This window comes from Mugil cephalus, chromosome 12 (genome assembly GCF_022458985.1).
Source record: "Mugil cephalus isolate CIBA_MC_2020 chromosome 12, CIBA_Mcephalus_1.1, whole genome shotgun sequence".
NCBI lineage: Eukaryota > Metazoa > Chordata > Actinopteri > Mugiliformes > Mugilidae > Mugil > Mugil cephalus.
Window position 1 is genome coordinate 9,148,524 of NC_061781.1, and position 25,259 is coordinate 9,173,782.

The 25,259-nt window shown below is 41.5% G+C and overlaps 1 protein-coding gene across 3 annotated transcripts in view; it reads right to left on the reverse strand.

The window, feature by feature from the left end:
• The window catches only part of thsd7ba (thrombospondin, type I, domain containing 7Ba), a 164,407-nt gene that overhangs the window by 135,846 nt on the left and 3,302 nt on the right, over positions 1-25,259 (reverse strand). The gene's annotated exons all lie outside the window — the stretch shown is intronic.

A 25,259-nucleotide genomic window follows, 5' to 3' on the forward strand; every position in this document is an offset into this window, starting at 1 on the left:
TTTTGATATGATAACTCTCAGCACCAAGATACAAACAGCAAAAGAGAATGAATGAGCGTGCCGATATAGAGTCTTTATAAAGATGCATAACCTGAAGGCAACGTCCTTTCATTTTAGAAAATACCAGTTCAGGGGTATGACTTTGCTGTGATTTATAATCCACCCATGTGTTCCCTCATATTCATTCCGCACTTCATCTTTGTGCAAATATTCCAGAGAAAGTTTCTGTGCATACAAAAACGGATTACGTTCCCCCCCGTTTCGGGCTCGCTGCTGTTATAGAGGAGAAAGGCAATGTCACTGGTGCATCATAACGGTGAAAGGTTGGTTGTGATTCGTAAATTTTACATGAAACTCCCAGGACTACAGTGATGATTTTGTGTCGTTCTCTGTGCCACAGTCTGACAGCGATATCAAAGACGGGGGTTCAGTCCAAAGAGTAGGAGCTTGGGAGTTTCTGCTCTGCAATGACATTCAATGATTACCTGTCAACCCCCTAGCCAAGCCTGTTCTGAGAGCTCATCCAGAGGAAACTCTGATTCTTTTAACAACTCCTGCTTTTGCCTCCCCCACCCACCTCACCCCCCACCACCACCACCACCACCACTTGTGCCCATAGCTCCAAGTTCTGCTCCCTTATTGACCTTCCCGGTCAGGTTCCTGAACACCACACATTCCAGTGACCCTCGCTTTATTTCCCAAGGCTTTGTGCTCAGCCATTCCATCGTGGCTCAAATGAGCTTGTCTCTGCAGGTGCACTTCTCTTCCTCCAGCTGGCAACTAACTAAAAAAATAAAAAAAAAAAAAAAAAGCCAACAAATAGGATGGGAAAAAGGTAATCCTGGTAGACACAGCGAAATCAATTATGGACGTTTCAGTTTCAGGAGCAGAGAAACTATTCAATCAACCTCTCTGTCACAGCCAAGACGCAGATGCCGGTCTACTGACCTGTCATTAATCCACACTGAAAAATAAATAATATTATTAAAATAACTCCAATAAACTTTTATAAAATAAAATTTATAAAAACAACACACCGCAAAAGGACCATGGGTCTTTTAGTGAAATGTCTCAGCAACACTTGAATGGATTCAAATATTCAAATATTCAGTTTAGTGCACATGCAGAGGTGTCAACAGGCTAGGTTGTTTGGGGCCCGAAGCCACTAGGGGGCCCCCCCGAGGGCAGAAAAACTTTAAATCAAGACAGGAGACCTCCCTATGGGCCTCCTCCTGACACAACTCTGCTACCTAAATCCTGTTACATGCCACATGTATTGAAGTCAACAAAGCACCTCTCCTTATCCAACCTCTCCACATTTACAGACGCCTTGAATTTAATACAAAACAACAACAAAAAACTAACTAAAGTTTTTATGCTGAATAGAGAGGGGAGGTCTACTGATATCAGAGAATATAAAAAAAAGCGAATGCCGTAATCTTCAGCTCGTGGGTGAATACTGAACTTGACCGTCCGCCACACATCAACTCTGTTGCCTCGTCTTACAATTTATTGTTATTTTAAAAAAAATATACATATATATATATATTTTGGTGCAAAGGCCTTGATACAAACGTGAATTCTCATTCATAGCATCTGAATGTTCCTTGAAAGAAACCTTCGGTGAAAAGGCTCGGCTGAATCCATAGACTCAGTCATGTTCTTTTCCTGCACATCACCATACAAATGTGAGACTCAAGTGCGTCGCTTTGCAAATAAAAAAAAAAAAATCACAAAAACAGGACAAATATTTTGCAAGGCTTCCAGAAATTGAAAATCCTCTCTCCCCAGACTGTTAAGATCTTGTGCGAATCTGAAAGAGAGAGGTATCTCTACTTTGCCAGCGCCTCAAACAGTTTGGCTGCCCAAGCACCTTCTCCTGAAGCCAGGGTTGTGAACTCAATCAGCTGCATGTTTATCACTGTGGCACTGAAATATTACGGCGCTCCCTCCGTGGCTCCACGTCTGGTGGGTACGCTGGTGTGGCTAGTTAAGCAAGGTTTTTAGTTGTTGCTGTCCAGCTCCACCGCGCGTAGAGCCAAACGATGCCACCCGTCACTCCTTAATATCGTTCTTTTGAGTTTGTTTTTCTGAAATCATTTTCATCTCCGTATTGTGTGGTTTCTTGTTCCACAATCTGAATGCTTAGAAACTTTTGGAGGGAAATTAAATCACTGAATTAGCCAGCCTGAGAAAAAAAAACAAAAAAAAAACATGCCTCTTCAGAAGATTGCTAAATTACAGAGATTAATTTCAAAACAAATGTGATCAGACAGGGTGAGTCTGGAAAAAAAAAAAAAGCAAAAAACGTGGCAGCGGGATTTTTAAATATGAATGAGCTGCGGGAAAATTTGTTTCAAATTAGTTATGTCATATGCTATTAGAGAGGAGAAATGTTTACTCTGGTATGCTTAAGTATAATTTTAATTTGAGTCATAATCTGCAAATGCTTAGTTCGTCTCTGTTGCAGCATTTCTCCGTGAGAAAGCTGCGTATTCGGATTCAGAATAAGCTTCACGGCTCATGTGCCTGATTGTAGCTCAGCCTCATATGTTCAGTCAGAGACATATATTTGGATAAAACTAATATGCTTAAATGTTAACAGACCCTGATGTTTAACACGGGAGAATATCTTTATGCATCAAAGCCGCTTTAGGCACACAGGTGATGAATTTCATAGCTTCGTGCTGAAGATATTCATGAACCGTTTACTGGCACACACATTTCCCCCTGTTCAAAGTGAATCGATGGCCTTTAGAGGGAAATGATGCTAATTGATGCGATGCCTAAAACAAAGTCGCAGAGCATTGAGTTGTTAGCCGGATCGTTCTCGCTGAATATTCTTTTCACACTATAAATATTTTATCAAAGACATGAAAAAAAGATCTCAGAGAATGTCAGATTAGTACAGAGTAGTGGCAGAACAAAAACTGCTAAATAATAAGCCATTTCTGTTTATTGCAGTGAACGCGCTTGATAAGAATAAAGCAAATCCCAGACAGACAAAAAAAAAAGAAAGAAAAAATGCGTTATGGGCCTTAGTTGCCTTATGGTAGGTGAACGGGGCATCTGTGGTTTTGCATGGAGGATTTTAATTGGCTGTGTTACAGTTCATCCGAAGTCAAAATAAAACAACTACACCTGCTTGAGAGGCTACAACGCCGTATGCAAAGTAAAGCGAAAAAAAGATGGGGGGGGATTTGGAGCAGAAACACACACCGAAAACAAATGCGTCTGCATCCTGAAGCAGAGCTGGGAAATTATTCCACAAAAGGCAGAAAGAGAGAGACGGAGAGCTTGAAACGGAAACAAACCGTTCCTGGATAATCGGATTTGTTCTGTGCAGCTGTTCCACCTGGCCCCGTAGCCCCCCTCTCCCCTCACCCCCCTTCATTAAAACAGCTTATAATTAACGCAGCACTGGCTGTAATCCCGGTCACTTTATCTCCCCTTTTCAATTGATAGGCGCGTCTCTGGGGTTCGGGTTATGCAGGTGAGCGTGTCTGAGTCCCGAAACCGCTGCGGACCCAGAGGGGATTGTCGCCCAGAAAGGGAGCCATCAGTGTGAGCAAGAGGGGTAGCGTGACGCCGTCAGGATTAATTTTGAGGAGTGCCTGGTCGCTGAGGCTGTCTGATAACATGGGTCAGCAGTCGCAGAGACACCTGGACCCCGAAGCCACGAGTGTCCCGCTGGAAAATAACTGTTAATGTACTGAGAGCTGGGTGTATTTATCTTGGCGAGGGTGAGCTAGAGGAGGAGCCGGTACATGGCTAGCCTGCAGAAGATGTCCAGAGATGGCTGAAGCCTGCATCGAGTCAATTATACAGAGCAGGGGGAAACAGAGGGGAACCATGGGTGAAATTAAAAGCCTGGTCCTTGTGATAAGTGGGGACGACGGGAAACCTGTTTTGTAAAAAAAAAAATATATTCAAAATTCGGAGGAAGAAGTCGCCCGCTGTGTCGAGACGAGAGAGCAGTGTAGTAAATTCTGGTGTGACACCAGGCTCTGAGTTTTATTTGAAAAAATGATCAGTGTCAGCAGTTACCAGAAAACCTTCAGCGATACGCTGACCCGGTCCCTTCTCAGCGGCCTGACAACACCAGATGTAAAAGAAATGTTTCTTACTACTACTACTACGACTGCAAAGAACATCTCGCAAAATAAACTCCGTCTTTAAAGCAGAAGCTGGTATTTTTAGATCAAGGCCCAGTCAAGAGGTTGCAACGAGGAGAAAATAGAAAGTCTGTCAACAAGGAAATAACAAGTGAGCCAGAGCGAGCTAGAGCGAGCCCAAGCACGCGGTCAAGTCGATTTTTTAAAAGCAAGTGGGTCACGAAAACAGAAATTAGCATTACCGCCTAAATGTTAAATTGATGATTCGAGACAAGGCTTTAGCTTGTGTACAAAGGGACAATTTTTGCGTTTTGTGTTGTAAAAAACATTATTATTATCTCCCCGTTCTAAATGTCAGAACATTTTGCTCACTTTGTTCGCTGACCTTTCCATAACATCAACGGTTCCCGCAGCGCTAATAACCAGACACGCGCAGCCATGTTCCCATCTCACGCTGCGCTATCTACATATTCGAAACAATGAGACAATTTCTATGTGATGAACTATTGTGTTAATTAATGGGCTTGAAATGCAACATGACTTTTTTTTTTTTTTTTTTTGGACATTATCAACGCAAAGCTGCATCTTGGACTGGAACAGAGAGGGCCGTTTCTCACTTGAGAGGCTGTGCTATGCTAGCAGACACAGTCCCAACAGCTAATTTCTCATGTTCATCAAAAAAACATTAACGGCACCTGCTCACGAACGACAGTTCCTCTGATTTCTCCCTGTCATTAAACACGGTCTCTGGCGAACAATGAGGCTACAGAAATACACCCATGCTATCAGGTGCAGGCAGGCGGACACACAAAGCCGCACACGCAGCTTTTAGAGTCTCTTTTTTAAAAGGGGGCTAGCTGGAGTCTGAGCTCCACTCAGGTCAGAGTTCACATTTTGAGAGGGTGCGGGGAAACAAGTTGGCGCTTTGTGCGTTCAAGAGGCGCCAGTGCTGTGCCAAGAGATAAGGGCTCGGTGACAATAGAAAAAAAGACTCTCTGAGTGACCGGATGCCGAGTCTGATGCTGCGTGGATTATTGAAGTGCAGGCTTGGATGCTTGGAGGAGGGGACGGAGCGGAGACAAAGGGTGGCCCAGTATCAGTTACTGGGAATGGTGGTTCTGCGTGGAGGAAAAGCTCTTCAGATGGGTGACTTCCTGTATTGACTGGTGGGTGTCCCAGGGATTAAACTTTAACCTCACATTGATCCAGTTCACTTTGCAATGAGAACACCGCCGGAATTAAGACAGCTGCTGCGTTTCACCCCGCTGATGCGTTCAGGCTTAAAATAATAACGAGAAATCATGCAATAGCCTAAAAGAGTAAATTGTGGTGCTATATAAACTCAGCTTGACAGGTGTTCTGGCAAAGGAAACAAAGTCTGACCCAGATCTGGCAGACAGCTATGTGCTCAGGGGAAAAAAAAAGAAGAAGAAAAAAAGAGGCAGCGCTGTTAGCTAACCATTAGGATAGCTGATGTTCCTCATAAGTGTTGCTGCCGCGCGAGGCTGATGAGCAGGAAATGGAGATGATAGAATGCAATTTGTCACTCACTCCGTGGGTGTTTACGTGGGGTGTAGCATGAAAAGGGGATGAGCAACAACCCCAAGTTGGCAGCTATTCCTAGAGAGGGGCAATATTTTTCAATCTTTTATTTAGTTTTACAACATTTTTGCTTTTTTTAAAGGCAGCTTCACGCTTCTTTGTTTCATTCAGCTTCTCCACGATCACTCAATGCTTTCAGCGGAGTCCTCTCGAACAGCAGCTGATTCCAAAAACAAACGACGATCCGTTTGCACATTTCACTAGCATGCCATTTGCTAAACATTTTATTTCTTCACTTTTTAACTGGATATATGTGATAGTAATTCCCATTTGCAACGCGCGATGAAAAAACAAAGATTTACTTGCATTGTGCATGCGACTGACTGAAAAAAAAAAACTCTGTAAAAACTTCTAGTCCAAGCTAGAACGCCACAAAATTACCATAATCTGATCCACAAAAACCCTTCAGTTTTGTCCATTCACGTGTATGGAAAGTCAACAGTTGCTATACAATTTTCAGAGTGAGCACCGTTTATTGAAATTAATTGTTCACCCTGTGTCTATGGGGGAAAAAGACAATAATTAAGCAGAAGTAAAATGACAGATTTGCTTGTCTGATAGAACATGATGACTTCTTTGTAGCTCAGATCATTGGCTACTATCATTATTTTCATATTACCAGCACAGAAACATTCAGCAAACAGCAGTTATGTTTCACATAATCAGACACTGAAGTCTGCACTGTAAGCAACTTGGAAGGAGACAGACTAGCCAAATGCAATTTGTCCGTTTCCTAAAACATTATCTAACATTATTTTTCATGTTTAATGACCACCAGGAACATTAAATTCTGTCGAAGCTGAGGTGCACTTTAAGCATTGTCTGAAGCCTGGACTCAAAAATTGTCGTATTAGACGGAACCGCTGACAGCTGTGCTTATGTTGACATGGAGGAGCAGCATACGCGCGTTTGGTTCCGAATATTATCAGAGCAGCCTAATGTCATGTCTCGGCTTTTACCACAGATTGATGACAAAAAACAGAATATAAAATACATTTTGGAACGGAGCTCAGAAGTGGCTCTCTGTATTCATGTCATGTTCAGTCTTGTACTAGTCATACTGTGTGAAGTGGTAAGTAGGCAGCTGTCATCCTTTCCTTTTGTGTTTAAAACCGGGTACAGATAAGGTATTGCTGTAATTCCATTTTAAAGGAGGTTGCCAAAAAGTAATGATGGCTCAGATGTGGTGTAAAAAGTTAAACTGAATCAAACTGTTAACCTGGCAGCTGGATAAGTGTATAACGTATGAATTACGCAATAAAGACAGGAAAGAGGTGGCATATTTCATAAGTGGTAGTATGATGACAATACTGTAAAGGTGTCTGTGAGGAGTGAGGACTGAGACTTGCGTTAATAGTGTTGACACCAATGAAAACTTTGTTTGTTTCTTCATAGCGTTATAACACGGCAGGAAGACGTATTCTGTTGTAGCTAAATCGACTGTACGCTACGTTTTTTGTGTTTGTCTAGTGTGGAGGCAGTTGCAACCAGTAAATATCCCCCCTCAGGGAAAATAAAGAGCAACATCTCTCTGTGTGATAGAGATTAGGATTCAGACCAAATCTGGCCCAAGAAAGGCCAGTCGTTTTTTTTCTTCTCGGTCTGCACCTCGTGTTACTAAAATAGCCGCCCATTGTATACGGTGTAGAGATTTGCACAAAGTGAATAAAAAAAACACACACAAAGAAAGGTTTCCTTTCCTAAACAGTAAATCTGCCGCAGTCGAGTCTCAGCATAAAGAGAGCACAGTTCTAAGGAAAAATCCGGTCTGCTGTATGACAACATGAGTGCAATGCCACTTTTGCTTTTTAACTGTAAATGATTATTTCAGGAGATGTTTGCCCGGGCTTTAAAATTCTTTAAGGATAGAGACATATCTTCTGCTTCCATTAATCAGATACGAGAATTTGTGATTATGAGTTACAGCCTAACCTTAACTACAAAAAAAAAACATTATGCATCATTAACCCTCATCTTTTTCAAATGCATCCCTTGCCAGATACAATCCATAGAATCTTCTTCAAAAGACAAAATGCGCTGCGTGATTTTGACATTTTTCTCAACTAACCGGTGGATTTCTCCTGGTGTTCGCGGGAGTGCGAATACGAGTTGCTCATAAAATGACTGGAAAAAAAGGCAGATGACTGACTGACTGTATTAAAACTGACAATAGTTGTAGCACCCCACTAGCTGACTGGGCTGTGTAGGCGCCTCATGAACACTTGAAGGAAAATACCGACCGCTGGAGATCTCAGGCTGGATGTTGCTTCCCCTTGTGATTGAGAAGCAAAATGTCAAATGTAAAAAGCAACTTATGCAGCGTGTTAGCCTTCGTGACACATTCGTGAACTGGGCCATGTTCATCATGATTCTAAGAATGTCAGAAATCAGGCTGAAATTTAAAGTGGGACTTCAAATACTCCTTGAGTCCCATATCATGCTGTGCTGTTGGATAACCCACAGCATAGTGGGACATGGGACATACAAAATCTCCAATTCAGCTCTGATCAGGGGGCCCACAACAGCACAAATCTTTCGCACCTCCTGGTTTACGGCACATGATTTCAAAGGGTCTTTCATGGAAGAAATTCTTGTCGAGCAGAAATGTTCCAGTGACGAGGGAGAATCAGTTTCACCTGCCTAAACAATGGCTGCGATATCTACACCGTGTTCAACATTATTGTGGCTCTCCGATTCATAAAACCAACTCTCTGATCTCCTGCCAATGATCCGTGAAATCTTTCTGAATCCTTAGACATAAGTGGAGCTCGGAGGATAATTCACGGCGCTTTGAGGTGCGAGCAACAAGATGAATGGCGATGCTATTGTTGGAGCCGACTGTCTTTAGAGCTATAACACCCAAGAACAAAGATCAAGCAAATTGCAGGTGATAACTCAAAATTACAGAGTACTTACAGACCACATTCATCACTCTGACCCAAACTGATTTGGGATGTTTTGTGGAAAGATTGGTTTTAGTTTAAAAATATTTATCATTGAGGAAATATGGACCCTTATCCAGTCACAATTATAACCTACTGACACTGGTGATTATGATGTAGGCAAGGGTGTGGAGCAAATCAGTCAGATGAGGGACGCAAGTGGCAACAAACAAAATCGCTGGAAAATACAACAAGAGTGGCTTTAAGAGGCAAAAATCACAGACTGGAGTACAAATGCATTGTAGTGGATGCGTCACTGGAACACAATGTCAACGTATATCAGTGAGAGACTCTGCAGTGCAGTTCCATACCAACACTGAAATACAGCCATTGCACCAATGTGGGATTGGGGATACATTTTAAGGATGTTTTAAAAAGAAAAAAAGAAAATCTGACATTTTACTTTTACCTGTGCAGAAGGATGGTGATTGATTGACACGAAGAGAAAAAACAAAACCAGAGCAGCCCACTAACCCTGGAGAGGAGTTGAAAAGTTTCTTTGTATATAGTGTATAGGATCAGACAGGGGCTGTGCATCAGCAGAGCGCTCTGTCTGACCTTCCCTGCTGTTGAGCCCATTACGCTTCAATTAACGACAGCGGCCTGCTGCGACCAGAAGGAACAGCTGCTCAGCCCACATGGTGGTAATTCAATGAGAGTCACAGACAGGGGGACATAAAACTTGATCCACCAATCAGACACACGGATGCACGAGGGGATACAAATTTACTCTGCTGCACTGGGCCTTGAGATGGGGGGATGGCGGACGGCGACCATGAGCGGCTCTCAGAATGCAGAAATAATGCTGAGCTTCGCCATTTGGGTAATTCAATTTCATGTGCATGGAAAAAAATCTGATTAGTGACCATGCTTTCAGCTTATAGATACTCACAGTTCATAATAACTGCGGAGATACTTTTCAGTTTTATAATTGTGTGAACGATGGGCGATCATGGTCATTTAAATGGGCCGTCTACATTTAATTCAGCACTTTAATCCAATATCCACTGCTTTAAGGCGAGTATTTATTCAAATACATGCTGCATGGTAAACTAAATAATGTCCATAAGTGACGTGTTTATCGCACAAGACGTTTTGCATCGGCAATTCGTTGTGTAAAAGTCACCTTGAAACTTTGTAATGCAAAGCAACGCCAAATACTGACAATGTAATTAACGTGAAAAATGTGAAACAGTATGTTGGTAGAGACGAGGTTTTACCTAGTTCCCTAACAATGCCCACATCTTATCTGTAACTTCACCGGGAGTCCTGGAGAGTGTAATTACACCGGGACCCTCCAGCCTGGGACGGTGCTGTCGGCGTGATTGGATCTCACCTTGAGCCGACCTCTTCAACCTGGGGTGGCTGAAGCAACTCTACATCTCGACGAAGAACAATGCATTAGTTAATCAACTGATACAACCTTCAGATAAAAGTGTTCCAATCCCATTAGCTCTGGGAATAACTCTTTGCTGGCATTTTTACTGTTACCAAGGATGGGGTGTAGCAGCAAAACACAGCAAGTATCCTTCAGGTGCAGTTGGGCAACCGTTTCGAATGCAGAGTCAGCGAAACCTACACCGGAGGGCAGACAGGCTCAGAAAGAAAACATTTTGTTGTTCATCTTATCTGTATTTGTCTCCGCCTTTGGTCACCTTAATACTTTTGGACGTGGGATTCATGTGGATGTTGCTTAGACACGTACCACCCACCCAGACCAGACCAGACCAGACGTCCCCTCAGCAATGACGCTGCTTGGTGGCAGCAGCCATCCCCAGCAGGATGCAGCCTGACAGAGGCACTGTCACACCCCTCTGCACCTCCATTGACTATGCAAGCACCTTTGGCTCGTGTTTAATCACCTTAACCACCTGAATGAAGGGCCTTGTCGAAGAGACCTGGGGGGATCACTTTTCAGCTGCAGAAGCTCGCCATGTCTCGCCCGTTTAATGAAATAAACCCTTATTTTTGTAACTCTGTCATGTGTGTGTGCGGTAACAGGGACACACACAAAAACGCTTCAGGAACAACTCAGACAAACATGAAGAACAGCACAAGGTGTTGACCTGGCCTCCAGATTCACCAGATCCCAAACTGATCAAGTGTCTGTGGGATGATCCACAGAGGACGAAATATTTATGCTACCGACTGGTTTAATGAAAAACATTCACTCATTCTGTGTTTGGTTTGAGGTCTACAGTCTTTTCCTTGGTTAAATTAAACTTTGAGTACATTGACCTACATGTTGGAAGACAAAGTCCTGCAGTAAAGCTCATTTTATTAACTAAAACTGCACAAATGGGAGCTCTTTCCATTATTTGCGGACCTTTCAGTTGTCAAGGAAACTGGGCTACCCGTCAGGATGCTGTAGCTCAGGACAGTTTTGTTTTAAGGACTCTTTCAAACTAAATCCTAACAGCACTGGTGAAAGCAGCAATATTGCTGTTTTTTAAGCCACTTCCAGTAACACTTGTTTACTTCTTCCATCCTCCTGAAGTTGAATAAGTCAATTTAAACTCGCACAGTTGGAAACCATTATCTTTTTAACAAACCAAACCAATTTTTTCCAGATACTTCAACCAAACCAAAGATTGACAGAAAACAAATGGAATCATCAACAAAGGGAATTTTAAGTCATCCAAAAAAAAAAATAATGACCAAACAGAAAAAGCTTTGTCCCTCACAGGAGACAAAACCCAGTCTCCTGGATGAAACTCTGGTGGGCGTATACAGTATGTCATTTTGGTACTGGTTGACTTATTCCGTCGGTTATATATTAGGATGTTTAGATGTAAATTAAATTAATTTTTTTTTGTTTGTTTTTTACAGCACTTAAGGGTTAAATTTTCCTTGTATGTATCACCTCTGTTTGACAGCAATATTTCGATGAAAGGGATCATACAGAGAATCCGTTCTACTTCTGTGTTCACCCGCAATTTATCATATTTTTTTTATATCTCACTTTGGGTATTTTTCCAAATTAAAAGTGACCAGAATTCACAGACGTAAGGCAGCACCATTGATCCACACGTTATGCTCTAGTACTGGCTCAATCTTGCAGTGTTCTGGTGGAAAACATTCGAGAAGCTCGTATCGTGTCGAAATCAAAGCAAAGCCTCTTATCTTTGGAAGTATTTTGAGACACACAACTACCCGTAGGGGGGTCATAAGATTATTCTCAAGATCAGCAGATTAGATTATTCTCCACTAATTTTCTGACGAGCTACCCAACACTTCAGGGACGTGACTGCTGCTCCAGCTGCAACTTCTGATTGCGTTGAGGATATAATCTTAAACTTGACATTAAAAAAGACGAACACATTTCATTGGTATTTGATACAGACATTTGTGTATGCATCCCTTGGCAGACTGATGTCCTATTGTTCTTAAACTTACCTAACGTTCTGTTGTCTAATAATTTATAACCAGAATATTTCATTATGTGGTGGCTGTAGACTAGCATATTAAATAATCCCACTCAGAAAGTTGTAAATGAAAGAAAAATAATCACCGTCACTGTAAACAGGCCCCTTATCAACTGTGATTATAGTAGATAAGAATATAGATGAGAAATCTGCCGGTGAATGCAGTATGAGGGACTTTAACAGCATGTGACTCATCTGTCTCACCACAGTCTGCGGTGCAACGATGTCTCCTTGAATCTTGTAATCTATCCAGACCTTCAGTCATAGCACAATGTTAAGATAGTATTTTCACATCTGTCACATTTGAATAAACAAATCTGAAACAGGAAATGCTGCCCTGAATAATGTATTCGTCATAACAACAACAGTGTGCCATGAAGACATGTGTGACTGAGACAGGGAGGGCCGTGTCTGCAGTGAATTAAGATGGTAATTGAAAATTTGACAAGTAACACTGCTCTCAATATCCCAGAAACACTTCTGAACTACAGACGTGGTAGATTACGTACAGACGGCTATAAAAATATGCATTCTTCGTAAGTGATGCTCTTGAGCGCCTTTGTGATAGACAAAAAAACAAAGAAACTTACGATTACATATGTAATGCTGCATTGAGGTTATCTGAACAGATTCCCATTTACCCCATTTACTGACCTAATCCAAATAATCATGCTACTGTATTTCCTATTCATTGTATGTGAAACATTTACCAGTAGGCTGTCGTACAGTCTTTTTTTGGTCTGTAGTTTTAATATCTTAATTAAGATGCATTAAATATTAAACCTTTTTTCTCAAAGTAGGTTAAATTCAGAAATATGCTGATCGCACAGATACTCCCAATGAATAAGTGTACAGTAATAGCGAGGTAGGCAGCAGGATGGAAATCTACTGAGAATATTAAGCCACAAGTGGTCTTCCACCCTAACAGCGTCATCATTAAACTTGACACTTGGATAGAAAGCCCTCGGGGTTATATTACACATTGATAACAATTAAAGAATATTTAACCTCCTACACTAGAAGTCTAATTGTTGCTCCATCAAGTCCTGGCAGGGAGGACGCCGTATGACATGTGGACTCGCAGTGTGAGTGCTCTCTCCCCTTTGTTGGGTGAGGCACTTATCTGGTTGTACTTCCCAGATAAGAGAGGGGGGAAACAGGGAAGGCTGAAAGTGAGACTTTATTGAACATTCTGCCTCTGTGGAGAATCTTGGGCAGGCTCACTTTGTCAAAGCAGAGCTTTCACAGCGGCCAAATCCAATCAAACGTTTTGAGGGCTGACGGGTCCAATCAGTCAGAGGCGGCTTTCTGCCACCCTTCAGGTTTAGAGGTGAAGCTTCTGGGTAAAGACCTTGCCAGATGCAAAAAGAACAGGATATAAGTGAAAAAAAAAAACATTTTTTTGTTCTCCACCATCAGCCGTTTTTGATGCGGCATAAAAATTGCCCCATATTGTCAACAGAACTTGCTTATAACTAAGCAAGTTTAGTTTAGTATATATTATAGTGAACTCTGATATAACATTTTATCGAAATACATATAAATGATCACTTGATAGAATTTTTTCCCCAATGCATGTCCAATGCTGATGCCAGTCCAATACTCTCTTAACAACTATGTTGTTGATAGACTGCCTGGCCAAAAATGAAAGTCGCCACCAAAAACAAAATGTCACTGTAGGTCAATATTTCTTTGGACTGGTTTTCGCTTTGATTACAGTAGCGTTTGCTGTGACATTGTTGTGATACGCTTCTGCAGCGTCACAAGATTAATTTCCGTCCAGTGTTGCATTCATTTTTCACCAAAATCTTGTATTGATGGTGGGAGAGTGTGGCCACTCAATGGGGTTAAGGTCTGTGGTGGCTAATCCATGTGTGAAAATGATGTCTCACGCTCCCTGAACCACTCTTTCACAATTCGAGCCTAATGAATCCTAGCATTGCCTGACTGCATCAGCACCAGATCATAGCACTGCCCCCACAGGCTTGTACAGTAAACACTAGACATGATGGGTCCATCACTTCATCTGCTCTCTTCTTACCCTCATGCCCCATCATCCTGGAACAGGGTAAATCTGGGCTCATCAGACCATTCATTTTCCATTGCTCCAGAGTCTAGACTTTATGCTCCCCAGCAAACTGAAGCCTTTTTTTCTGGTTAGCCTCACTGATTAGTGGTTTTCTTGAGGCTACACAGGACTTTTTCGACCACATTTCTTCCTGGAAGACGATGCTTCCCCACCACCCTTCCAGCGTTTAATAATGCATTGGACAGTTCTTAACCCAATTTTAGTAGCTTCTGCTTCAGTCGCCTGTTTTCTCTGCTTGATGCAGCCCAATGATTTGACCCCTTTCAAACATGATGACAGGATGCGTCTTTCCACATGGCTGTTTAAGAAATGAGAAGCTACTCGTTGCATCAGCTGGGGTTAAATCATTTGTTACCAGCTGAAAGACAACAGCCCATGCAGTAATTATCCAACAGGCCATATGTAATATGTCTATCTGGATGTATTCTTTTAAATGATGCTTCTGCAACTGTTTAATCAAGGTCAGAGTTTGGAAGGGTTAAAATAGCTCCACTTATGACGTTATGACAACTATGATCACTCACAGTCTCATCTTCTGTGGCACATGCTGCTCATGTAGGGTTATAGCATGTCACTCAAAGTTTAGTTAAGCATTTACAACAGGTAGCTTAGGTAAATGGATCACACTGAATAATGATCCAACACCTTTGGCCAGTGCCGAGCGACTTTTGTTGGGAAAAGTACCCTACAGCAATTCTGAGAAATTCATTCATCACTTTAACAAGTCAAAGCAAATCTACGCAAGCCAAGTACAAAAACATGCAAAAAAAAAAAAAAAAAGATTGAAAAACTGAAGAGGAGCAGCAATGGACTGAAAGCCTTTATTTCCCAAAAAGAGGAAAAGTAGGAGGACTGCTTGTCACATATTTCAACCAAGTGTCCACTCTAGTTATTCATTTAACAAAGGGCAAAACCCAGATGATGGTTTTAACTGTGAAGTTAATATATAATCATAACATTATGATGCCATTATTTAATCACTTTATCGAGCCATGCACGCACACTGTCAATATGAGCAGTGATTTTCAGTCAGTAAAGATATCAGCCCTGATGTTTTGCAGTCCCTTTCGAGGATCTCTTCTAGCTCAGCAGAAGAAGTATATTCAGCTGTTATGTGGGAATAATAAATGATATAACTGATTATAAATAAAAATGACCCTGATGGCATAGTTTTGGTCATCAAATTAAAGGACGATGCTCCATCTGCCAGTTATAGAAAACCTGAAGCACAGTCAATGGACTCACTAATCTAGTTTCTCAGACCATCTGTGGCTTCAACATGAATTTTCCTTGACGTGCCTAGGACAGAGATAAAATCAGCCTATCCTCTGAGACTGTGGCACAAGGAAATCTAACGATTTTCTGCTGTGTTTCACCCTCCTCTTACTGCAATTTTTAGACAAGAACTTCAAAGAGCTGCAACAAAATAATTCACTGTATGTGATAAAATGCAAGGAGCTTCAAACTGACATCTTACGTAACTTGTTTGATCAATGGTGAGGTTAGCTTTTGTACCTCCGCAGACTGTGAATGTTTTGGAAGTAGACAAAGTGTAGTGTGAAACTGTAAGACACTTAGGTCTGCTGTCTGTGTTTGTCAATATAAATGTGTTTTTTTTTATACTTCGCCATATTGTAGTATGTAGTAAGTTGTATAAATGTTAATTCAAGTGCTGTCACCAAAGTAAGAATAATTTTATGTAGAAGTTAAAGCTCCAGTGCCCAAAATTTATCGACCCCTTCTGGAAGTGAGAGTAATTACACAAAAGGTGTCCATACACTGATTTCAGCACCTTCCATTCTGTGTTTATCCTTGCCACTGATTGCTGTCTTCTTTTATCCTTCCTCTGAATGAAGAGTTTTTTAAGTGGAACATTAGAAGCACTTTATTCGTCCTGACCACAAGAACCTTAAGATTCACAACTACTCTCTCCGCCATAAATGCCATATTCCTAGCTGCCGTACGTTACTTCGTCTCCGATTGCTGCCCTCTACATTTCTAAATGACAGTCACAGCTTGTTAATGTAAAAAGAGTTAAGACTTTCAAATACTGCAAAATACATGGTGATTTATCTGCCTCTGGTAAGCCTGAACAGTAACTGTTCATTTAAATGCAACACATTATTTAGCAGCTTTAATGTGCCATGGGTGCAGACTTTAGTTACAAGAGGGCAAGTACATCTTCCATTTTTTTTTTTTTTTTTTTTTTTTATGTAGACAACCTGGAAGGACTTTGCTTTCAAAGTGAACATATCAAACACTTAGAGAACATGTATACCTGCAAGCAAATTACAAGTGCATGACGTGTTCTATACATCTTGAAAAACTAGAAAGCTGGCGTGTGCATAAACCCCCGACAAAAATACTGTGCTCCGTTAGAGCAAAAATAAATAACAGGTTTAAAATAGTTGTATTTAAGTTTTGTGGTTGATGACAACGTGTTGACACATGGAAACTCTGTGAAAGTAGCTACGTTTCTCAGAATTCATTTGCCATCTGTTAAAAAGACAAGTTGCAAATGTTGTCATCAGCATTAAACGCCAGAATAAGAGTGTCTTGTGTTATCCAATTTCACAGTAATTGTTCTATCATACATTGAGACCAAAGTGTTGGCCCGTGTTGACAACCTCACCTACTATGCTTGGAGTGACCATAGCAACAGTAATCAAGTAAACTGCTTCAGTAGGAGTCATCATACATGCTGGGAGATTAATACACTGTATCACCTATCTGCGCGAATGAAAGATATTACAATGACCCCTTTATATGTCATTGTTAAAATAGATGCAAATTATGTTTCCAAGATACAACCTTGCACACCCTAATAAGTCCACCCACATTGTTTGTATGAGACAAACACGACTTGTGAATCTGAACCACATACAATATCCCCTGTGCTGTGCGTACAGATCGATGTACAGTACGTGGTAAGACATGACACGGCTGCTAATTTCCTGATCAAGAGTCTGAGGGTGTAACCACTTCATCTCTGATGTATTCCTGAGTTTTCATATAAACCGTGCGATCTTTTCAAATTTCATAGCTAATGCAGCAGATGTACTTAATGTTAATGAGAATAGCTGGCAGATGTTTGCTTTGGATGTGGGTTACGGTGTGACCATATGGCCACATGACGACTTCGCCAAAGTTAAATGTAAACGTTAATGTTACAGATAAGTGCTGTGCTGTTTGTGTCATGTTAATGAAGCCCAGCCCTAATTAAGACACTTATCTGCCATGTACTGTACATGCATCATGTTTTCAGTAATCAGAGAAGATGTTATGGACTATTGACTGGAAACGCTTTAGCAAACGGATAACAAAGCTGAACTAATTGAACTAATGATTTATTAAAACAACATGCATATGGGCTATTAGGACGTTCCCTTGATTAAAGGCTAGCACCAGTGGTAATATTTATAACCATCTGAACATGTGAAGCATATATTTAGCATGAACAGATCTGCACTGCTTATCAAAGACCCATTGTTCAATGTCTGTTCAAAGAAATATCAAACATTTGTAATAGCAACAATGTCGCGTTGACCACAAATCAAATGAATACGCTATCAGAAAGAGAATATATTTCCCAGTAATATGTGTCTTTCCCGACAAGGAGTTAACTTTGATGGCTCATGTGACAAGAAGGTGAGTGAAGGTGTATTCCACATTAAGAAAACTCACAAATCTCACAAACATGCACTCTCCTAGAAAATATTTTAGAAACAGAAAGTGGCCCGTGGATCCAGACGTGGTCTTTAGCTTTTCCAAATTCAGAACTGTGTCAGTGCCGCGCTAGATCTCTCCGAGCTCCCGCGTCGCCACAATTCAACTAGAGACCTCGAGGTCCTCGGAACAGCTGCTGTTGGAGGATCCCAAAACTAGGCTGAAGTCTAGGGGTGACAAATCCTCCCTAAAAACCCACTCCTTCTCCTTGGCATTTCATAAAAGACTACATGGTAATTTTTGTTTGCTGTAATTTTATTGTCTTTACTGTAACCTATTTATCTATTTACTTCTCTTTGAGTGACTGTTGTCATCTTAAAGGTGCATCTATGGTCAAACTAAAAACAGTGGGGGAGTGAGCAAGTTGTACACGATGCAGCAACCAAGTCCGTGACTGATAAGTGATCATGAGTAGAAATGATGAGAATTTTTGAATGTACTGGCTGTAAATTTTTTTTTTTGGCGTGGTTCTTTATCCTCTTTGAATTAAGCTCTAAAAAGGCTGCGAGGGATATGATCTGAATATATACTTACTGTATATAAGGTATATATGTGTTTGAAAAATGACCCACTCGAGCAAATAGCTGGCCATAAAAGTCACCGTGTCATTACATTAAGAATCCCAATGCATAAGGTTTCTTTTTTAAACATACTTCAGAGGAATCTAAATATTGGATTTAAATATGAGGCTTTATGAGGCTGAGAAAAGATTTGCTCCAGGAAGTAAAAGCTATTTGAGAAGAAATCCACAGGGCTCTACGTTTGAAAGGCATTAATCCTCACTCCCCTGTATTTGAGTGGATGGCTGACACTATAGCTAAGAACTTGTTTTTATACTTAAAAAATGTGCATCTCCTTCACAGGGGCAGTCTGGTGTACTCACTATTATAAAGAGGCGATGCGCCGCTAAACCCACATGAACTCAAAACAAACCCACACACGGGCTGTTGACAAGTGGGCCAGCTGTTAAAAGTCAAAATTACCTTTGATGACTCAAAATTACTGCGGCTAATTACTGCAGAGTCATGAGATTAATTGTAGATTTTCTTTTTTCGATGTGCGATACTAATTACTTTTTGTCAATAATACTTGACGAAACAACATTCTGCAGTTAAAGTAAATCACTAATGCCCATCACTAAAATGGTAAATATATGTAATGGAATAAATCAAACATTTGTGTGTGTGTACGCTGCATTCATCACATACAGCGGTGAGATGTTCTGGTCTACTTCACTTTGTCAGGCAGATCGTATTTAATTACGTTTAATTAAGTTTTGCTTTTGCATTTTGTGTGATATTTGACTGATATTAAATTTGTTTGACTATCTGTGTCACAAACACGCAAGAACTGGGCCAACGCTTTTTCCACACCACTGTACCTGTGCTTGCTTAGGAATTAATGCTCTGTCTTTTTATGTGAACTGGATGTTTAATGCAGCCTTACAAACCAACAGTTTCACCTGCACAATATAAATGAGCAACATACATCCCGAAAATACATTTCTCCTAAAATCTTCGGGAGATTAAAACAATTCACGATTACGGCGCTAGTCAATCCAAAAGTGCCTCCAGCGTCCGTGAGGCGATGTTGATAATCAATAATCACCGACGGACCCTGGCACTCATAGCCGCGCCACATTTGTGCGAGGAGCGATTCCCACTCCAAGTGTGTGTTTTGGCCACGAGGCCCTCAGCACCAGCACACCCAGCCAGTGCCAGTCATTATCCCATTGTTTGGAAGTACACAGTCTGTCCTAATTACATGCAAAGGAGCACAGGAACAGTATCCAGTGGCACAGCAAACAAGGAGAGGGGAACACGTCACACCGACCGCCGCCGCAGGTCGGAGCGTAATGAAATAATGAAGTATCACAGGCTCTCCTCCTGTAGCGAGCGAAGCACATCAACGGGCGGTCTTTTAAATCAGACGAGTGCTGCGGGGCGGGGAGCAAAAGGTACCCATCGCAACAAAAGACCTGCTACGCTGATCCGTGGACCTCGGGTGACGGGGCACGGGGCCGTGAAGTGTGATCAATAAAAAGCGACCGCGGCGGCGGCGCAGTCGCTCATCCGCACAGGACCAAAACAACACTGAACGAAAACAACTGTAAACAAAAGCGCCGGGCTGTTCAAACAGGCAGTAAAGATGTTTATGCGATGTCGACTGGATTCCTTATGTTTTGGCACCACATCACGTGGGACGCGCTTTTATTGTCTCAGCTGCAAATTCACGTTCCTCTTGCCCCGTCGCTGCATAGCAGACGAGGTGACGCTCCGGCACTGATTCATGCGACATCCTTAAAGTGCCAGGATATTTCACTGCATACAAACACAATAGCCACAGCTTAAAGATTAAAACGAGGTTGTGAGTGTGTGCGGTCTTAACAGTATCCCAGCTCCACTGGTCAATCCGGGCGGCTTATTAAAGAGTTTCCTGACTTGATTAGACGAGCTTAAATTGTCATCTTTAAAGATCAGTGAGCGTTTTAAATAAACAAACCAGAAGGTGTAAAGACAGGACCAGACGTGAGAGATCTTGGAAAACACTTATTAACGAACCAGAAGACTCTCTGCGACGATAATGAATGTGGGGCTCTTGAGTTCTTGAAATTAATACTCGTCTGTCGTTAATCGCATGCAGAAAGACGGGCAGTAGAGTGGGGCTACAGAAAAAGGCTTCACGAGAGACAGAGAGACAGATAAGGGGAATGCTACATCAGTAGATTACCAGCTTCTAAAGACTACAGCCCTGGGCTCCCAAACCACCACGCTCATGCGAGCACACGCGCACCGGCGGATATTTTAAAAACTGGGGGTGAGGTCTCATTGTGAACGCAGTCACGTTATATAAAATGTTCTTCACAAAGTCAGAAAATATGAGGGCCGTTAAACGGGATTAAGTGTACATCTGCGCGTGGGCGTGTTTGTCTGTTTGCACATTACGGCGCAGTACTAGAAACGTGCATGGCAATTAAGTGTAAATGAATAAACAGAATAATATGGACTGCAGAGAGTGGACCAATATGGCCATCTGCGTGCAGGATTAGCATGCAGTTGTAAATCAAGCTAGATGTAAAAGTCCACATGTGAAAAAAAGAAAGCAACAAAAAAACACGGTGGCACAGCAGTTCGCAAGGGACTTTCGGAAGCATGTTTGACACGATTCTTTATTTGGCAAAATGCAGATCTCGTACTGGAGGAACAGGGTGGATAGATGAGATATTAGACTTAAAAATGTCCCATTTAATTAGACTTCTGTCCTTCATGTTGTTTTCATTCACTGGTAGCAGCAGCTGGGACATGGGTGCATGTTGAGACGTTGGACGAGATGGGCAGTGGCATGCGTTTGAAGGGGAGTCATCCTTGGCTGTGGCAATATTTGATCCTTCAACAGTCTCTTTTTACATGCCCATATCTCATTTGTAATTTCCCACTTGAAGACGGCTATTTATCATAGTAAATCAGATAAGATGCGGCATTAGCATGAAAAAGGGACTCGGTGAATCAAAAGAGCTTTGCTCTTAAGTAGCTCCAGTGGGATGGCTCTGAACTATCACTACTCCAGCTCGCAAGTATTCAGCCTTCGAGACGCCGGTCAATACTTGCGACGTTACATTTAAAACATCTCTCTCTCTCCGCCGGTTTCAAGCTAGTGTTTGAATTCCACGCTTCTCGGTAACCCTGAATGCCGGAGCGGCATCACATCAGATCTGACTGACTGACTGACCGGCCGCAGCTGCACACTTCCATTAGAGCAACAGCAGGAACAGCATGCCTTCAACAGGGGTCGTGCGTTCTCCTCAGGTGAACAACTCCTTTCCTTTCTCATTAGACGTAATTACCACTGACACCTCAAAGACAGCAAGAGAATAACAAAAAAAAGAGAATGTCAGCTGAAAGAGAAGCTCCGCGCGGAAGGCGGCACGTCGGACCATTAAGAGGCGAGTGTATTGCTGCACTAATTCTATTACGTGCAAGGAAGATTTAGTGAATATAGCCAGTGATCCGGAGTTAATAGGGGTGATGGAACCGGGAGATCCACGCTAAAGGCCAGCGGGCCGTCGCGAAGCTCATCGGGTTCCGTGACAGCCTCCTTCAGCTGCCTGACAAGCGCGTAACGCCCAAAGAATAACCTGTGTGACCAGATGGAAAGAGCTACAGACAAATAAGTGGGCTACCCTCGAGATAAGGCTCGTTCAAGCTCCTACATTTGTATTCCAAGTGGGGAGTGGGGTGGGGGCTAATGTAATTGAAAACTGTTGGGGTGTTGGGGGTCAGCAAATTCACTAGAGTCCAAAAAAAAAAAAAAGGAAAAAAAAGGAAAAAGAAATCCAAAAAACGTGTGTTTGTGGTCTGGGTAGCAATGTGAAGTAGCAATAGCAGAGCAGAACGTTAAGAGCGTTTCTTCCCAAATAATAGCTTCCAACCTGCCCTCCATCTGACTGATGTGAGGAGGGACAGGAGCATGAAATCATGTCAAGGAGGATTTAATTTTTTTATTTATTTTTTTTAAGGATTCAAATGTTTTTAAGCTGCAGGGAAAACTAGTGTTAACACCAAGTCCACCATCAAGGCTGAAATCATTTCAAGGGGTTTGATACTTCAACTTATCGTTTGACATAACAAATTACATAAATGAACTTATTTGAAACACGAATTAAAAAAAAGAAATAATAATCTCAAAGGTCTTTTTTTTCCACCACGGTACGCATCGCTAAAGGTCCACCTTGAGTGAATTGACCTTCATCCGATGTCAATCTGATGCTTTACTGCTCTATATCTACAGAGGTAATGAGATCAAGCAATCCCTGGGTGCTTTTCTCATGGTTAATCACTCGGTGCGCGCGCTCACACACACACATGCACACACACACACACAATAAAGTCCTGCTCATAGACTCAAATGTTATCAAATGAGGAAACAATTCACCTTGAAACAAAGCCACGTTCACTGTTTTTCCAGCGATGTCTATCTCTCGTCCCAGTTTTTTTTTTAGCGTTAAATCACACAGTATGTTGCAATCAGCGACAGCGCATGTTAACCAGGGCAGTGCCAAGTACATCTGCGAATATTATTCATATTCCACACTTGCGTGTTGACACTAGATTCCCATGTGATGCAAGCGTGGGCTCTCTGTGGGGCTCAAACACGAAACCGTGGGTGGGTCTCGTTTGAGGAATAACTTTGTATTCTCTCCATGGACGTTTCAGGGAATTAGGTTTTAAGCTTTGAACTGAAATCACATGCTAATAACAGCATTTTTTTTTTTTTTTTAACAATTTCTCAGGGAAATTGAGACGCTCTGTCACGAGGAAACCAAATTTACAGGACATGCTCGAAAGGACAGGGGGGAACAACCTGCCAAACGGAATTCAAAGTGACCACAGCTTTAGTTCTCCATGAAATGAACAAGCGTTTAAACGGAGCCAAAGCCGCCTCAGGTCAGCAGGGATCGAGTAATTGAGGCTGGACAGACGTTTTAGTTAGAGTAATAGTTTAACATCTTGACATCCACGCCACATTTTTTCTTTTTTGCTAAAAAAGACCAAAAAAAAAAAAGAAGAGTTTTGTTCATTTTACCTTTATGACAAAAATAGCCGGCAGCACATAGCGATTCAACAATTATGTGTCCCAATAAGAGAGAAGGGGTAAGAAAGTACCAATTTGATACATATGCAGTGTTATTACAAAGAAAGGTGCAATTGCTGCTCTCACTGTTATTATATTGAAAAGGTTAATACAGTTTGATTTGTGAGGCGTTGTTCTTTCAGACAATGAGTCACACGCCAATCAAACTGTACAGTTACACAATTTTCACACAACCTGCAATCGGGCTCATGTAAAAGGATTTAAGGCAGCGCAGAGAATTGGTCTCACCTCCTGTTGGGTCAAATTTTTCATTTAAGCTTCCAGAGAAGAAAAGGTTGCCTCAGCGCACCCAAGCCAACACCACCTCTCCAGCCCTAATATTAAACCATCAGTTCAATGACAGTTTCCTTTCCGATCCGATACCGAGTCAAATTCAGGCTGGTATCGGCGATAACGATCCGATACTTTGTGTAAAAATCTATAAAAAAAAGTAGTGTATCTCAAATCTTCATAAAGAATATAAGACATCAGAGTCATTTATTTATTTATTTTTATCTTGGGAAATATATTGAGGTAGTGGCCTCATTTACCATGTAGCCGAGCTATAACAACAACAGAAAGGACACAATAATATAAAATATGCTGTTCCAAACACTAAAAAAAGAAGAAGGAGTAACATGATAAGACCATTAAAATAAATTATGCCAAAACTAGCAAGCTGCCACAAGCTGTGTGGCTACAAATTAAATGGGAAGAATACGGCATTTGAAGGTGCATAACCCCGCTGTTCAGGCAGCCTCCATCATGGTAAATAAGATAACTATGAAGTTAAATAAATCTCATCTATGGCCTTGTGCCTTTTTACTGGCACAGTGTACAGTGGAGCGTGGAATGGATTTGTGTTAAGCAAACTAAAAATATCCTTAAATGCAGTTCCTGGAATGAATCCCTCTTTTGTTTATGTCCAGATACAAAGTAATGCGGTATGCCATTCAAGTTTAACGCACTTCAGTTTGAAGCTGAAGAACATACAAGTTCTGTTTTGTCTAAAGAAGACATTCAAAATAGTTGCCAACATGAATGTTGTTAGTTGCGGTTTGACTATATGTAAAAATTAAAAGTTGACAAAAATGAAACTTTTCAGTCAACTAAAACTGGACGAAAAACTATGATGATTTGTGCAAATTTGGTGTCACTGATGACAGTTTTTCCATCCTGTACAACATATATCTATATCTATATCTATTTGACCATTACAGTCAGCGTTACATTGTTGTGTTTTTTTGTCCAATTCATAACTGTACCCTGCTCTGACTATCTACTGTATATATGCATGATTTCCACACAAATCATATCTAATTCAGAGCTGTGGGACTTAATTTGTTCAGTAATAAACACACCAAAAGACTGACTTAAGCCAATAATCAATTTTCCTTTTGAGAAAAAGGATTTCACACTTTATTTGTCAGACATGATGGTCCCTGTGCCTTCGTCGTTGTCGTGATACACACGCCGCATACAGCCCTTTGAGTGCTTTTCATCGAAGCCTATTAGCAGAAAGACATCATTAACAAATGGCCCTCTACTCGCTCTGCCCATTCATCGAATCTGATACGATTCAGGCAGAGAGATGCTGCACATTATAATGCCGGGTCCTTAATGCACAATGCGTATGCGCTGAACCATCTGTCCCGTTCCATCGTGCCTTAACACCGCAGCTTTCACATAAACAGATGTATACGATTTTAATTTTCGATTCAGAGCGCAT